This window comes from Protopterus annectens, chromosome 14.part0, assembly GCF_019279795.1.
Source record: "Protopterus annectens isolate FY-2018-M chromosome 14.part0, PAN1.0, whole genome shotgun sequence".
NCBI classification, from domain to species: Eukaryota; Metazoa; Chordata; order Ceratodontiformes; family Protopteridae; genus Protopterus; species Protopterus annectens.
The window spans coordinates 709,259,964-709,278,392 of record NC_056748.1 but is presented as its reverse complement, the minus strand read 5'-3'; the positions used below and the strand labels follow the sequence as shown (position 1 = coordinate 709,278,392).

The 18,429-nt window shown below is 41.7% G+C and overlaps 1 protein-coding gene and 1 long non-coding RNA gene across 2 annotated transcripts in view; one reads left to right on the top strand and one right to left on the bottom strand.

The window, feature by feature from the left end:
* The window catches only part of VAMP3 (vesicle associated membrane protein 3), a 594,205-nt gene that overhangs the window by 476,220 nt on the left and 99,556 nt on the right, over positions 1–18,429 (bottom strand). The gene's annotated exons all lie outside the window — the stretch shown is intronic.
* LOC122789187 lies at positions 9,004–11,780 on the top strand. Its single transcript, XR_006362789.1, has 3 exons — positions 9,004–9,285; positions 9,414–9,863; positions 11,472–11,780. It is a non-coding gene; the product is annotated as an uncharacterized LOC122789187 (long non-coding RNA).

Genomic DNA, 18,429 nt, shown 5'->3' with positions numbered 1-18,429 from the left:
ATCTTTAGTCCTGTGCAGGTAAAAATCGGAGAATTCTGTGGACATCTAATTGATGCAGTCAGTATTCTGATTTATTGGGATAATTGGGGAAGAATACTGGTAATTCAACAGTTGTGTTTAGATTATGTTCTGAGCATACCTTAGGGAGGAAAGCAGGATTAGTTCTTAGGGAAACTCTATCCTTATGGAAAATAATATATGGAGGTCGAATGGTCAGAGCTTGCAATTCTGAAACCCTCCTAGCAAATGTTTTAGCTACAAAGAACAATGTCTTCCAACATAACAATTTCAAGTCGGATGAAGAAAACTGTTCGAATGGTGGAGAATTCAATCAGGTCAGAACTAAATTTAAGTCCCAGGGCTCCGGAGGTTGCTTGACTGCAGGTCTGAGGACTCCTCCTTTCAAAAAGGTCTTACATAAAAAGTGGGACATAACAGAATTTCCCATATTCCCAAAATTATAAATTTGAGATGGCAGCCAACTGAACTCTAATGGTAGCAGCTGCAGCTCCTTGAAAAATAGATGCGAGGAAGGACAGGATAGACTTTATGGGAGCTGAGTAGGGATCTATGCCTTGTTTTGCTGCCCAAATGGAAAACCTTTTCGATTTGCTGGAGTATAATTTTCTGGTGGAAGGTTTGTGGGAAGAAATGAGGATGTGTTTTAACAGTAGGAGAAAGGGATATACACCTGGCTATTCTTGGAACTGGAGCAGCCATGCTGTCAATTTCAGGGTTTGAATGGTAGGACGGAACTGTCCCAACTGGTGTATCAGGTCTGGAGATGGTTCCAGAATCCATGGTTCCTCCAAGAGATCAGGCCACAAGAAGGGGAACAAGACTTGGCGAGGCCAGTAAGGCGCAATGAGGAGCAGGCTATTCTTCAAACAGTTTTGCTTTCTGAATCACTTTAGGTATAAGGGAAAGGGTGGAAAAGCGTAAAGAAGTCCCGGAGGCCAATTGTGGACCAGAGCTTTCCTGGGTGACATCCCCGGATGGGGAATGAGGGCAAAGTAGTTTCTGCATTTGGCATTCGTGTACGTAGTGAATAGATCGCAGCAAGGGTGGCCCCATTTGTGGAAACTCTCTTCTGCAACTTCTGTTTTCAGGGACCACTCGTGAGGCATCAGAATTGCTCGACTCATTTTGTCTGCTACCACACTGGACTTCCCCGGAATGTGCATTGCCACCAAATAATGTTGAGTGTCCATCGCCCATTTCTATACTCTTTGTGCCTCTCGACAAAGTTCGTAAGACTTGGTTTCCCCTTGCTTATGTACCACACTACAGACATGTTGTCTGAATTGCAATTGTCCCGGTGGGAAGAGAACTGTGAAGTGCTTGCAACGCATATAACACTGCTCTCATCTCCAGAACATTTATGTTCAAGTGGTTCTCGTGATCCTGCCAGATACTTTGGACTGTCACTCCCAGATAATGCCCCCCCACCCTATCTGGGAACCGTCCATGGTCAAGACTGCATTTTGTTGAGGGAGAACAAGAGGACGGCCTAGATAAAGCTGATCTGTATGTAACCACCATGTTAGATCCTTCTTGCAGGAGTTTGTGATGGAGTATTTGGTGGGACAAGGGTAGATCCTGCATTGACCTCTGGGCAAATAGTAGCCACTGAAGCACTCATGTGCAGTTGGTCTAGGGGAACTAAAAGAATGGTGGACGCCATAGTACCTAGAACTTGAACTATCCTGGCTGTACTTTGTCTTTGGTCAGCAAGAGTCTGACTTGGTTGTGCAACGATTCTATCCTTTCTAGTGTCAAGTCTTGCTGTCATGGTGGTTGAGTCTAGGTCTGAGCCTAAGACGACAATATGCTGCGATGGAGATAAGGCGGATTTTTTTAGATTTACTGTACTTCCTAATCTGGCGCACAAGGATAGAGTCTCGTCCCTGGCTCAGATTAGTTGGTGCTTGGTGGTAGCAGTGAGGAGCCAGTCGTCTTAAGGACGTAAACACCCGGAATTCCCGACGTCTCAGGTGAGCCGTGACCACCGCCATACATTTGGTGAACACTCTGGGGGCTTTAGTGAGGCCAAAAGGCAGTGTTCGAAACTGAAAATGACTGGCTCCCAACTGAAAAGCGTAGATGTCGTCTGGAGCGCCTGTCCATTTTGATATGGTAGTACGCATCCTGAAGATCTATGGAGCACATCCAATTGCCTTTTCCGATAAACGGAAAAAAATTGACTGCAGAGTGATCATACGGAAATTCAATTTTTTTTTTTACAGACTTGTTCAACTTGTTGAGATCTAGAATTGATCTCCAGTCCCCGGTCTTTTTTGGAACTAAAAAGAATCCTAAGTTCCGGATCCTATTTGCTCTGTGGGGACTTCTTGGATGACTTTTTTTTTTTGAAGCAACGAGATAACCTCTAATGTTGCACGGTCTATTTGACTCGGTGATACATCTGGTAAAGACCGATTTGTATGGGGATCGGAAACAAAAGGAATGAGGTAACCTCTGGAAATTATAATTTGTAACCATCGATCCTGAGAAATTTGTAGCCAAGCGCTTGGGTACAGTGACAGACTACCCCCGACTGCCTCCAGAGACGAACAGTCGGGCAACCCTTCAAGGGCGATGAAAGGGTCGATCAGAGAAAGCATCTCTATCACCCTGGAGTTGCGGATCCCCTCTGATGCGAGCACGGCGCCTTCCATTATAATCTCCCCCTCTGCCTCTAGGGGAGGGCTGACCCTGTGCTTGAGGGAAATCTTTTTGGGATTTACGGAACCACATTTTCCCTCCTGTTTGACCCTTGGGATAGGGTCTGGAAGAAAGGGAGAAACGGACTCTGACAGCAGATAAGGTTTTGGACCACGGTCTTCTCCTCTATAGTGTCAACACCAAAATCACAGAGCGCCAGTGAAATTAACGCTTTTATTCACCAAGAAAAAATAAATACATGCGTTTTCATCCTACATACAGGACTTCATCAGACAACCATTTTTCATCCTACATACAGGACTTCAGACACTGGCGCTCTGTGATTTTGGTGTTGACACTATAGAGAAGAAGACCGTGGTCCAAGGCGTTCTTTTTGTTTGTTTATTGGAGTTTTAGAACTGCCGTTCTGCTGAATTATTTAGCAGATAAGGTTTTCCCTTCCTGCTTGCACCTGGTCAAAGTCTCTTACCTGAGGTCCAAAAATAGTTGAACCATCAAAGGGGACGTTGGTAAAGGAAGACTTTAAGGACTCTGTAAAACTGCATAGATGCATCCAGGAATGTCTCCTAAGAGAGATCCCTGATGCGGCTGCCCTGCTCCCTCCATCAGCTGCGTAAGAAATCAGCCTCATGGAGGAGTTAGCAATAGAGGTACGGGTGGAGAGCTGCAAAAATAGCTAGTCAGCGGATCCCAAAGCTACTGAACCCTGAAAGGTATCTCCCAACCCCTTTAGGAGACCCCTTTGTAGCTTAGTAAAATGGGACAGGTAGTTCACAGATCATAAGGTAAAAGCCACTGAAGAAAAGGTAAGCTTGCTATACCTATCCATCGTCCTAGATCTATTTCGTACTAGACTATTTACCAGAAAGGCTCATCCAGACTCTGCTACACTTTGCTGTGAAGGAAAGGTTAGTTTGCTGTTATTTTTTGTATTTCTGTATTGCCTTTCTATATTTTGAATACTGTAGTTTGTTTTCTTTATCTTGTGTTTTGCTTGCATTCTGTTTGAACAGCATATTAAAACTTCAAAAGAGACCACAGCTCTCTCTGTTCTGAGTTGTCTTGTTAAATACCACTGTCTTTCTAGTTGCCCGCCTCTTATGTTAATCTGACCATATATCTCATTTCTCTCTACTTTCACTGGCTTATGTGAGTAATCACAAAACCATCACTTTTGAAATCCCACCCCTTCAATTATTTAAATTTATTGGCCATCCTACAGTATTTCATAGTACCAAAATACAAAAGTAACCACCCCTTTCAGTCCATCTTGCGGTTTTAAAAATAGTAACTCTCCACTAAACCTTAACTTTTTAAACAGGTAAAACTCAAGTTACCTACTTTCATATCTAACTTCTCTAGTGCACACTGCAGAGTGCATTCTTTTCAATCTTACCTTTAAGCATCCCTGTTACTAGAACTTTCTCTAATACCTAAAAAGATCATCTCTACTTGACTCCAAGTAGACTTTTCTCTATCTGTTAAACCTAGCACTTGCTCCTACAGTACTTATTACCTTGATACGGCACTCTTATAGATAGCACCCCACAAAGGCAAACCCCCATTTCTCGGTCACCCACATCCCCCGGAATCTCTTTTAAAGTTTTTTGTCTAGTCCTTCTAGCATGTCGAGGGATCAGTTGCTAGTGTCCTCTCCTGCTCAGCTGGTGAACCTGGGAATATTGAGGCAATGTTACAATTGCCTCATGTACACAGACAACCCTCTCCTCCTCCCACAAAACACAAATACATGCGAGAGATGCAACTATACGGCCAAACTGGAGGCTGAGCTCTCTCAACATAGGACTGGCAAGACCAGTCAGGAGGAGAAGGTTACCACACACACTATAGACCCAGTCTCACATAGTACCATCACAACCTCAAATCATACACATAAACACACAAAGACATACTTTCGGCTCTGATCAAAAATCTACCAAAACAGCAGAGGCCACCAAAGCAGACACCCAAACAACCACCACCTCAGAACACAACACCTGCAACACATAGACCTCACAGTCAGAGTGTCAAACAGTCACAGCCCTTAAGGCCAAACACAATGCCAGACACACTAGTCATTGGTGACTCCATAGTCAGACACACTGGCGTCCCGCTCACCAGACTGAGTAAGGAGAAGGTCACAGTAAGCTGCCTGTCGGGCGCTAGAATCCGCCACATAACGCAAGCACTCAGGTCTCTCAACAGCAGGTACAAATACGACTCAGTCATTGTCCACGCTGGTGTAAGCGACCTGAGGCGTACCTCCTTGGACTACATGAAAAGAGACATTGAGGAGCTCTCTGATTATGTAGCCCAGGCAGGTATGACCCTGACCTTGAGCAGTATCCTACCTTCACCAAGAATGATGCCACAATACAGAGATAAGATGATCAGCTTTAACAATTGGCTTAAACTCTGGTGTCATTCAAAGGGGATCAATGTCTGTCTGCCTGGGATGACATGCTGGACAAGCCACGCTGCTTCAAGGGATGGCTTGCACCTGTCACCCTGGGATTCCGGATATTGGCAAAGGCTCTTGCCACCCCATAGTGCCTTTTTAGGCAAGGCTCAAATTCTAAGCCTACCACCGTAGAACACAAAAAGGAAAAAACTAAGGGTAATGCTGCTCAATGCCAGAAGTCTAAATCTCAAAATGCACGCACTCGAGGCCCTTCTCAGTATGGAGAACATCGATGTCTGTGCAGTGACAGAAACCTGGTTCAAGGCTCCTGAGAGCACCCCAGCACCATCAGGTTTTACCTCTTATCATGCGTTCCGGCCCCAAAATCCAGACAATACCAAGAAAGGAGGGGGGGTATCCATATTCATCAAAGACACCCACACCTCAAGACTGGTGGCAACGCACGATGCATCGGAGACCATCCAGGTGCAATTAACCATAGGCAAGACTGCTCTGCAAATTGTAGCATGTTACAGGCCACCCTCACAAACTCAGGAACCTCACATGGCCTTCCTGAAAACACTAGAGGGATAAATGTATCACCAAACACCATCATACTAGGTGACTTCAATTACCCTAATATAGACTGGGAACACTACTCAAGCCCAAACACCCTAGCCCAAAAGTTCCTGGAATTCATAAACTCAAATGCCATGGAACAACTAGTCACCAAGATGAGAAAACATACTTGATCTCATCATCACGAACATGGGAGCACAATGTTCAACACCGGAAGTATACCCCTCACTGGTGAGATCAGATCACAAACTAATCTCGCTGGAGGTCCTCATCCCACCCCCACCTGAAATAAAAAAGACCACAGTAAAGAACTTCTCGAAAGCAGACTTCACACTTCTAAAGACTAGTGTGGTCTCCTTTAAGGCCCCCGAGCCGGCAGAAAACAGTACTCAAGCCGCTGAATCACTTACAAATGCCTTCTACCAGCACCTGCAGGACTGCATGGATAAGACAATCCTAAGCAAAACAAAGACTCTTTGTACCAAAGGCAAGCGTCCAGTCTGGTGGACCCCAGCCATAAACAAACTCTACAACAAAAGGAGGAAGCTACTACAAGATAGAGCAAAATCCTTAAAAGGTAAGACACCCTTGATCACTATAAGTAAAAAACTAAGAGCTCTCATAAAATCATCCAAAGCAAATTTTGAGAGAAAAATAGCTAAAGACTCGAAAGACAATCATAAGGCCTTCTTTAGCTATGTTAGAAATCTGGGAGGAAACTCCCAGATATGCTCAGAACTAGTTCAAAATGATGTGAAGATTACTGATCCTACAGACATTGCCAACATACTGGCTGACAGGTTCAGTGCAAACTTCTCCCCCTTCCCCAAAGGAGAGATATCTATACCAGCGATTGCAGCCCCCAAACATCTCCAACGCCCAAGTGAGAACTGCTCTCTCCAAAGCAAAAACACAGCATCCATGGGACCTGATGGTGTCCCCGGCTGTGTGCTCCACGAACTCAACGAGGAATTAAACCCACAGCTAGGACAGCTGTTTAATCATAGTCTTACCTCTGGATACGTGCCAGGAGTGGCGCACTGCAACTGTGGTCCCACTTCACAAAGGCGGTGCCTCCACCGACCCTGGAAATTACCGGCCCATTAGCTTGACAAGCCTTATCTGCAAAGCCATGGAGAGGATCATAATGGACCTCATAAATAAAGACATAGGGAATTTGCAGACTTTGGATCCATCCCAGTTTGGCTTTGTCAAAGGCAGATCATGCCTTCTAAACTTGGTTGACTTTTGAAACAGTCACCAAAGCCATTGATGAGGAAAGGCAGTCCATACAGCCTACCTCGATCTGGCGAAGGCCTTGATACAATACCCCACTTGGGTATCATTGAAAAACTCATCAGCTTAAATGTTAACCCATACATCACAAGATGGGTTGCAAACTGGCTGAGTGACAGAACCCACAGGGTCAGAGTTGCTGGCGCCATGTCAGACTCAAAGCCTGTCACAAGTGGTGTACCACAGGGCTCAGTCCTGGGCCCACTCTTGTTTGGCATCTACTTTTCAAGTACAAGCAAACACAGGAGGGTTATGGCTGACAAAGTTTGCAGATGACTGCAAACTGGGCCATAGTAGAAAACACATCTGACACAGATATCCTTCAGAAGGGTCTCACAGAAACGGATAACTGGTGCCAGAGCCATGGCCTAAAGTTAAATGCCAAAAAATGCATAGTCATACCCTTCGGGAAAAACAAGGTTACCCCTAGCTACCAAATAGGTGGCAATCCACTGAGCACAGAAGAAGTTATCAGGGACCTGGGGACCCAGGTTGATAGTAGTCTGTCATTCGACACCCATGTAGCTAAAGTAGTTAGGAAGACCTTCTACATTGCCCACCTTATCATGAAGGGATTCTCATCTAGATCAAGGGAGGTCATAGTCTCCCTATACTCATCACTCATCAGACCAATGATTGAGTACAATGCCCCATTCGGAATGTATCTGACCCGACACTTGCAGCAGCTGGAGAGGCCACAAAAGTTCCTCACCAAAAGGATAAAGGGTCTCAAACATCTGTCCTATGCTGCCCGACTGAAAGAACTCCAGCTCTATTCAGTCGCACCGCTTGCTCAGAGGTGACCTTTGCCTAACATACAAGGCCATGTCAAACCCAGATTTGATGAATATGCTTCACCTCAAAAATCTAGATCCGTCAGAGCCACAAGGGCGGAGACTTAAACCTCGACACGGCTATTAATAGGACGTGCTGGAGGGATAGATTCATCACCCAAAGACTCCCTATGCTGTGGAATAAAATCCCGGTATATGTGAGGCAGAGCACCTCGCTGGCCTTGTTCAAGAGAAATCTTGACCAATGGATGTGAGATCGCAGATATACCCCAGGGATTACCTCAGTGTCACTGCTCAACAGAGGCACAGCAAAATAATGGGTATAGTTCCCCATACTAAAGGGGTGGCGTAAGCCACAAAACTATGGGCTAGGCTTGTAAATGCCCTCGGGCAGATAGCCTAGTATGAACCTATGAACCTATTAGGAGGATGGATATTTGAGGATGTCTCAATTCTCCTTTGTGGCTGCTGCTACCACCATAGTGTCCACAGGTACTCCCTTGGTTAGAAAGGTTTTGTCTTCTGGAGCAGTGATAAAATTTATTAGGCCTCCTCGGGACAGGCTCCACTGTGTCCGGAGAGGTCCAAGCTTTCCGAGATATGACCCCTAACAGTTGGTCATATGGAGGTATCACCCAGGAGGTGGAAGGTCGGGAACCAAAAGCCTCAAGGTACACGGATTTATCCTCAGTAGGGTTAGAGATCTTCCAATCACCCCTCTGTCTATGGATTTCTAGGATGTCTGCAAGAGAGACATCCTCAGAAAGGGATTTTGGGGACCCTTCTGACTCATCCAAATCAGTGTCAGAAGTGACAGACTTGGGCGAGTCAATATGCTTCCTCTTGCAAACTCTCTTTCTAGGGACCTCTCCAGTGGGGTAATCTGGAGAGGTTTCGGAGGAGGGAACACCTCCTATGGGGGCTCCGGTTCCCTACGCTTAGGGTCAGGTGGGGGAGAAGAGGCTGCTACCGGCTGCGAATGAGATGCTAGGTCCAATGGCAGGGTTTTAGTACTTGACAAAGCTCTATCGCCTCGAATGCCTTACCACCCCGCTCCAAGGAAATGGAAGGCTGACTGCTCCAAAGCAGACGTGGGAGCAGAAGCACTGAGAGAGAGGGCTGGATCCGAAGAAAAAACAGGGTGACTATCACTTCCGGAGTCGACCATAGAGCGTCGGCTGTCAGACCCCCTCGGCTCCGGACTGAGCCGATGGAAGTTAATTAATTAATTACTGCTGTGTACCTGAACCTAGTTGGCCTCTGAAACCTAGGGTATTGTCCCAAGTATCTGTACGTGCTTAAAACCTAAAAAGCTCACTTTAAGGGAAGGTCGCCTCACCAGGTGCGAATGCACAGATAAGGCTACAGCACATCCCCACCATCTCCATACACTCGACCAAGGTATTGTCCCAAGTATCTGTACGTGCTTAAAACCTAAAAAGCTCACTTTAAGGGAAGGTCGCCTCACCAGGTGCGAATGCACAGATAAGGCTACAGCACATCCCCACCATCTCCATACACTCGACCAAGGTATTGTCCCAAGTATCTGTACGTGCTTAAAACCTAAAAGCTCACTTTAAGGGAAGGTCGCCTCACCAGGTGCGAATGCACAGATAAGGCTACAGCACATCCCCACCATCTCCATACACTCGACCAAGGTTAATACTACCTACATTCAAGATATATAACACCCTTACGTGTTCTCAGACAAAGCCATAAACTGGGTTCAAACACACAGCAGTCAACCCCATAGCTGTTAAAAATTTTCCCTTAGCCTAATAAAAATTAAAGTTATAGCAGTTAGAAGGTTGGTGCCTAAAAATTAAATCTAAAGCATTACAAGGCTGTAGATTACAAGGCTGTAGATTTTGCCTGTAAAGGACTATATAAAGCAGAATAAGGCTGTATAGCCTGTTGAATTTCCCAAAAAAAAAAAAAATAAATGTTTAAAGAATAAAGTGCTATCTACCTTCGTTGGGTGTGTAGCCCCGCTACGTAACTCCCCCTCCCCCAAGAACCACGAACAAGGTTACTTATACCCCTGCAGTTTTTCCGCCTTTTTTAATTACTGCTGTGTACCTGAACCTAGTTGGCCTCTGAAACCTAGGGTATGTAATGCTGTTGTTGACTTTAAGAATGTATTCTTTGTAGATATCTAGCAGTGTTTTCTATCAGAGATCCTGTTTGTGCAAATAACTAATGGCGACTATAATCTTGTTGGTCTAATTGACTTAATCGCATACGTTGCATTGAGACTACTCCCTGCAGTAGTAGAAGCCATATTAGTGGATTTCTCCTTGTAATTTAGCAGCATTTGTTATAGAGAGTTCTAGTTTGTACATATTACTTATAGCGACTACTATCTTGCTGGTCAATTTTGACTTAACCATAGCCATTGCATTTGCGACTACTTCCTACAAAAGTAGAAGCAATATTAGTGTGCATTTACTGTATTAAGTTTGCTGTTCTACCGTTAGATTAAAAGGTTTCCACGCAATTGGAAAGCACCTGAAAATGCTTATCGCATGTGGGCTTCCATGAGCATGCAGCGTGTCCTAAGAACGCTGATTCAAATGTTAAGAGCTTAATTCCAATGCGACATGCAAACACATTTGTCTAAACATAATTAAGCAATGTTTCTTATAAACTGAGTATGTTCTCTTATAAATACGACTGCATATTTAATCTGGCATAATTATACTAAGGCATGCCTGTGCACTGATATACAACTTAGAGCTGACCGTAGGGCGTTGCTTTAAAAAAGATTTAATTACAATTTGTATAAGCAAGTTTCAATATATGTAGCGTATGTACTGTGATTAGAGCTAACTGAGGAGTCTTATTTTATAAAATATACTAACTTTAATGCTGCTTCACCACTCAATCTGAAAGTAATTTGTAATCACGCTCTGTTTAACTGCAACATTAATTCAACTGTTTCAAATGAGTAACTAGCTCTTCTAAACAATCTGAATCACTACATTGTATCTCCACTTAGGTATTGTCCCAAGTATCTGTATGCGTGCTTAAAACCTAAAAGCTCACTTTAAGGGAAGGTCGCCTCACCAGGTGCGAATGCACAGATAAGGCTACAGCACATCCCCACCATCTCCATACACTCGACCAAGGTTAATACTACCTACATTCAAGATATATAACACCCTTACGTGTTCTCAGACAAAGCCATAAACTGGGTTCAAACACACAGCAGTCAACCCCATAGCTGTTAAAAATTTTCCCTTAGCCTAATAAAAATTAAAGTTATAGCAGTTAGAAGGTTGGTGCCTAAAAATTAAATCTAAAGCATTACAAGGCTGTAGATTACAAGGCTGTAGATTTTGCCTGTAAAGGACTATATAAAGCAGAATAAGGCTGTATAGCCTGTTGAATTTCCCAAAAAAAAAAAATAAATGTTTAAAGAATAAAGTGCTATCTACCTTCATTGGGTGTGTAGCCCCGCTACGTTCGCGCTTTAAAAAAAGATTTAATTACAATTTGTATAAGCAAGTTTCAATATATGTAGCGTATGTACTGTGATTAGAGCTAACTGAGGAGTCTTATTTTATAAAATATACTAACTTTAATGCTGCTTCACCACTCAATCTGAAAGTAATTTGTAATCACGCTCTGTTTAACTGCAACATTAATTCAACTGTTTCAAATGAGTAACTAGCTCTTCTAAACAATCTGAATCACTACATTGTATCTCCACTTAGGTATTGTCCCAAGTATCTGTACGTGCTTAAAACCTAAAAAGCTCACTTTAAGGGAAGGTCGCCTCACCAGGTGCGAATGCACAGATAAGGCTACAGCACATCCCCACCATCTCCATACACTCGACCAAGGTTAATACTACCTACATTCAAGATATATAACACCCTTACGTGTTCTCAGACAAAGCCATAAACTGGGTTCAAACACACAGCAGTCAACCCCATAGCTGTTAAAAATTTTCCCTTAGCCTAATAAAAATTAAAGTTATAGCAGTTAGAAGGTTGGTGCCTAAAAATTAAATCTAAAGCATTACAAGGCTGTATATTACAAGGCTGTAGATTTTGCCTGTAAAGGACTATATAAAGCAGAATAAGGCTGTATAGCCTGTTGAATTTCCCAAAAAAAAAAATAAATGTTTAAAGAATAAAGTGCTATCTACCTTCATTGGGTGTGTAGCCCCGCTACGTTAAGCTTTAAAAAGATTTAATTACAATTTGTATAAGCAAGTTTCAATATATGTAGCGTATGTACTGTGATTAGAGCTAACTGAGGAGTCTTATTTTATAAAATATACTAACTTTAATGCTGCTTCACCACTCAATCTGAAAGTAATTTGTAATCACGCTCTGTTTAACTGCAACATTAATTCAACTGTTTCAAATGAGTAACTAGCTCTTCTAAACAATCTGAATCACTACATTGTATCTCCACTTAGGTATTGTCCCAAGTATCTGTGCGTGCTTAAAACCTAAAAAGCTCACTTTAAGGGAAGGTCGCCTCACCAGGTGCGAATGCACAGATAAGGCTACAGCACATCCCCACCATCTCCATACACTCGACCAAGGTTAATACTACCTACATTCAAGATATATAACACCCTTACGTGTTCTCAGACAAAGCCATAAACTGGGTTCAAACACACAGCAGTCAACCCCATAGCTGTTAAAAATTTTCCCTTAGCCTAATAAAAATTAAAGTTATAGCAGTTAGAAGGTTGGTGCCTAAAAATTAAATCTAAAGCATTACAAGGCTGTAGATTACAAGGCTGTACATTTTGCCTGTAAAGGACTATATAAAGCAGAATAAGGCTGTATAGCCTGTTGAATTTCCCAAAAAAAAAAAATAAATGTTTAAAGAATAAAGTGCTATCTACCTTCATTGGGTGTGTAGCCCTTCGTCAAGGCTTTAAAAAAAGATTTAATTACAATTTGTATAAGCAAGTTTCAATATATGTAGCGTATGTACTGTGATTAGAGCTAACTGAGGAGTCTTATTTTATAAAATATACTAACTTTAATGCTGCTTCACCACTCAATCTGAAAGTAATTTGTAATCACGCTCTGTTTAACTGCAACATTAATTCAACTGTTTCAAATGAGTAACTAGCTCTTCTAAACAATCTGAATCACTACATTGCATCTCCACTTAGGTATTGTCCCAAGTATCTGTACGTGCTTAAAACCTAAAAGCTCACTTTAAGGGAAGGTCGCCTCACCAGGTGCGAATGCACAGATAAGGCTACAGCACATCCCCACCATCTCCATACACTCGACCAAGGTTAATACTACCTACATTCAAGATATATAACACCCTTACGTGTTCTCAGACAAAGCCATAAACTGGGTTCAAACACACAGCAGTCAACCCCATAGCTGTTAAAAATTTTCCTTAGCCTAATAAAAATTAAAGTTATAGCAGTTAGAAGGTTGGTGCCTAAAAATTAAATCTAAAGCATTACAAGGCTGTAGATTACAAGGCTGTAGATTTTGCCTGTAAAGGACTATATAAAGCAGAATAAGGCTGTATAGCCTGTTGAATTTCCCAAAAAAAAAAATAAATGTTTAAAGAATAAAGTGCTATCTACCTTCATTGGGTGTGTAGCCCTTACGTCAGGCTTTAAAAAGATTTAATTACAATTTGTATAAGCAAGTTTCAATATATGTAGCGTATGTACTGTGATTAGAGCTAACTGAGGAGTCTTATTTTATAAAATATACTAACTTTAATGCTGCTTCACCACTCAATCTGAAAGTAATTTGTAATCACGCTCTGTTTAACTGCAACATTAATTCAACTGTTTCAAATGAGTAACTAGCTCTTCTAAACAATCTGAATCACTACATTGTATCTCCACTTAGGTATTGTCCCAAGTATCTGTATGCGTGCTTAAAACCTAAAAAGCTCACTTTAAGGGAAGGTCGCCTCACCAGGTGCGAATGCACAGATAAGGCTACAGCACATCCCCACCATCTCCATACACTCGACCAAGGTTAATACTACCTACATTCAAGATATATAACACCCTTACGTGTTCTCAGACAAAGCCATAAACTGGGTTCAAACACACAGCAGTCAACCCCATAGCTGTTAAAAATTTTCCCTTAGCCTAATAAAAATTAAAGTTATAGCAGTTAGAAGGTTGGTGCCTAAAAATTAAATCTAAAGCATTACAAGGCTGTAGATTACAAGGCTGTAGATTTTGCCTGTAAAGGACTATATAAAGCAGAATAAGGCTGTATAGCCTGTTGAATTTCCCAAAAAAAAAAAATAAATGTTTAAAGAATAAAGTGCTATCTACCTTCATTGGGTGTGTAGCCCCGCTACGTTCGCGCTTTAAAAAAAGATTTAATTACAATTTGTATAAGCAAGTTTCAATATATGTAGCGTATGTACTGTGATTAGAGCTAACTGAGGAGTCTTATTTTATAAAATATACTAACTTTAATGCTGCTTCACCACTCAATCTGAAAGTAATTTGTAATCACGCTCTGTTTAACTGCAACATTAATTCAACTGTTTCAAATGAGTAACTAGCTCTTCTAAACAATCTGAATCACTACATTGTATCTCCACTTAGGTATTGTCCCAAGTATCTGTACGTGCTTAAAACCTAAAAGCTCACTTTAAGGGAAGGTCGCCTCACCAGGTGCGAATGCACAGATAAGGCTACAGCACATCCCCACCATCTCCATACACTCGACCAAGGTTAATACTACCTACATTCAAGATATATAACACCCTTACGTGTTCTCAGACAAAGCCATAAACTGGGTTCAAACACACAGCAGTCAACCCCATAGCTGTTAAAAATTTTCCCTTAGCCTAATAAAAATTAAAGTTATAGCAGTTAGAAGGTTGGTGCCTAAAAATTAAATCTAAAGCATTACAAGGCTGTAGATTACAAGGCTGTAGATTTTGCCTGTAAAGGACTATATAAAGCAGAATAAGGCTGTATAGCCTGTTGAATTTCCCAAAAAAAAATAAATGTTTAAAGAATAAAGTGCTATCTACCTTCATTGGGTGTGTAGCCCTTCACGTTAAGCCTCGCTACCCTCGGCTCTCTTGCCCTCCCTGCCCCTATTCCCACCCGCCCCACTACCTCTACTTTTATAGTCATAAAACCACTCCCCTAAAAACTGGTCCAATCCCTGCAGTTACCAAAAATTTTTCCCACCAACCCTTGAAACTCCGCCTTCCTGCATTCTACCCACTCCTGCTCTCTCCCCACCTTCTCATTCTCTGAATCATCTATTCCTCACCATATATTTCTTTCGGTAATAGTATTTTTCTACTGCCCAATATCAGAAGTGCTTAAACATGTTGTATTTCTTTCTTCTTCCACTGCTAATAACCTCCTACCTCATAACTTCGTATGAAACTCAAAACCTGGTATTACTCTCTACTACTGAATCGGGTACCAATACTATTGGTAGTAAATTCAATAACTACTTTCATGTTGATGGTACTTGGGAAGTATCTACCTCCTGTGTACTGCTACCTTATCCAACCGCAATTAGAAATAACAGCCCCAAACTTAAACATTCTTACAAAATTCTAGACAAATTCCTAAAACTTATCTCCAAACTTAGACTGAATCTGCTCCCTCATGGCGATATACACCCCAACCCTGGTCCCACCAGCAATGACCAGCAGTCCTCTCCCTACATTGATATTAGTTCCAACCCCATTACTACCCGTCCTACTAACTCTCTTTTAACCTGTCATCTGAACATCAGAAGCATAAACAACAAAGTACATGAACTTCACGCGTATTAGTAGACCTTTCCCTGAGATCTTGTGTTTAACTGAAACATGGCTAAAACCTACAACTACCGATAATGAGATACTAATCCCAGGTTACAATATTCATCGAGAGACCGAGCTCCTAAGAAAGGAGGTGGAGTAGCCATACTCTATAAATCTAATCTAACTGTATCTATTGATGTTATGCAACCACCTCAAATTAACAATGCAGAAATACTAATTTCCAAACTTCAAATTAATAGAAATAAATTTATCTATATTATTTGTATGTACATTCCCCCAGGAAATAACATAGAAACCCTCGAAAACACCCTTCACTGGATATCGTCTCACCTCCCCAAGAGACCTTAGTTCTTGGAGACTTTAACATAGACTGGAATACCTGTGCCCCTCTGCTCCTTCCTCACATATTAACCTTTACTCTTTCAAGCAAACTATTAATACTCCAACTAGGCTAGGGAAACCTAACCAGAAAGACAGTATACTCGACTGGGTACTAATAAATAAGGACCCCGATCACTACTCATCTGGTACCCTCCCTGATAGTTTAAGTGACCACCACCTCACCTACATCATTAAGCATAAGATAGCCATTCCCATGCAACCCACAATCAGAACTGTTAGAAACAAAAAGAAACTTGACTTAACTAAACTACAACTAGAACTAACTTCATGTAATTGGACATTACTAAAACATCTACCCCTAGATGAAGCTGTGCTTTACTTTAACAAAAAGTTCTTAGAAATTCTTAATTTTCATGCACCCACTCGCTCAAAGAAAACCAAAGCTGTAGATGTTCCTTGGCTTACAAAAGAAGCTAGATTGAAAATAAAACTTAGAAATAAGTGGTCTGTCTGGCGTACTTCCAAACTCCCATTGGACCAAAGTAAATACAGACAACTTAGGAATGAAACTAAAAGGCAAATATTACTAGATAAAAGACAATTCTATTGTAAATTGCAAACTGACCACCAAAACTGTCCACAAAAATTCTGGGCTGGATTAAATCATCTTCTTCATCCTGGTCGCACCACTACCCCTGCCCCTGCCACACTCATTGATAAATCCCGTGACTAAGTCTCCAATAGTTTTAACCACTTCTTCACTGAGACAATACAAACTCTGTCTAATCAATTACCTCCTAGCCTTCAGACCTCTGACCCTCTAACACTAAAAAATATTCCCTACTTACCTTTCAACCTGTTCCAACTTCCTTTATTTGTAAATTAATTAAAAACTAAAACCCTCCACACTCTCAGCCGACCAACTCCCAGCTGAATATTTGCAAAAACAGCTGGCGTAATTGCTTATCCAGTGTCAATCCTCATCAACCGCTCCTTAGCAGAGGCCATTATCCCGAGATCTGGAAGATATCATATGTAATACCTCTCCACAAGGGAGGCACTTCCACTGATCTTTCTAACTATAGGCCCATATCCATACTTTCCCTTTAGCAAAAATAATGGAAAAATGTGTTCAGAAACAGTTCATGCAACACCTAATGGTCAACCAACTACTGGCTGATACCCAACATGGTTTCAGACCTCTCCATAGTACCACCTCAGCCCTCCTTGTCTTTTCTAACACCATAAACTCCCATCGTAATAATAACAATCTCTCATCAGCACTATTTCTGGATCTGTCAAAGGCCTTTGATATGGTGGATCATGAACTTTTAATCAATACATTGCCTTCACTAGGTCTTGACACCATTGCTGTACAATGGTTTAGTTCCTATCTATCTGGCAGAAAACAGGCAGTTTTATGGCAGACTAAACTCTCTAAGCTACTACCCAACACATTAGGAGTACCTCAAGGATCTATTCTAGGACCGCTATTATTCTCCATTTTTATCAATGATCTGCATACAGTTACTCCTAATGCCAGTTGTATACAATATGCTGATGATTCCACATTAATCTGCTCTGGTACTACCCTTCAGATCTACAACTGCTAACCCAGTCTACTTTCAGTAAAATAGAAAACTGGCTCTCCAGTCGTCGCCTGATTCTCAATCCAAAAAAAACTAAAATGTTGTTGTTTCTACCAACAAAAAAATCCAACCCCATTAATTTTTCTATCCAAGCAAAGGATGGGACCATAATTTCTCCGGACCTCTCGACAAAACTACTAGGGGTAACCATAGACAACAAACTAAAATTTGATATACACGTAAACCAAATGATTAAGACCATTAACAAGAAACTAGGCTCTCTATATAAAATAAAAAGCTTCCTTACCCCCCAAGCTAAAATGGCCATTGCCCAGACTCACCTCCTCTCATCACTCCTGTACTCGTCCCCCTTACTTCATAACATAAGTAAAACTGTCATGAACAAACTCTCAAAATGCTACAATCATATTGCAAGGTTTGTAACTGGGTCCCCATATAGGACCCATCATTGTTCCAATTTAGCAAAACTCAACTGGTCTGAGCTTCCTAACCTAATTACTTTCAACCTTCTAGTCCTTACTCACAAAATCATTTATAACCCTGAATATGCTCCTTCCCTCAAAGCATTACTTCCCTTTGTAATAATCCCGCCCATTGAGATCATCCAACCGTCTCCTAATCCAAACTCACAAAACTAATAACTCTGCTGGAGACTTCCTCCTCACCAACGCTGCAGGTAAAATTTGGAACAAACTTCCCCATGATATTATATCCATCACTACTTTAAGTCAATTTAAAACTAAGCTAAAACTCATCTGGGCTCAATACGAAGCTGCCACTGCCTAAACCCGGGATAGTCCATTCTAGACTGTCACAACTGTCTATAATTCATAATTATTCTATTCTCCTTACTAACCTCTTACATTAAAATAAATTATATAGAATAAGTTAGAATGCTCTTATTTTGAATGTATAATTTGTTTCATTGTCAGTCAAATGTTCTGTAACATGTGCTTGGAGC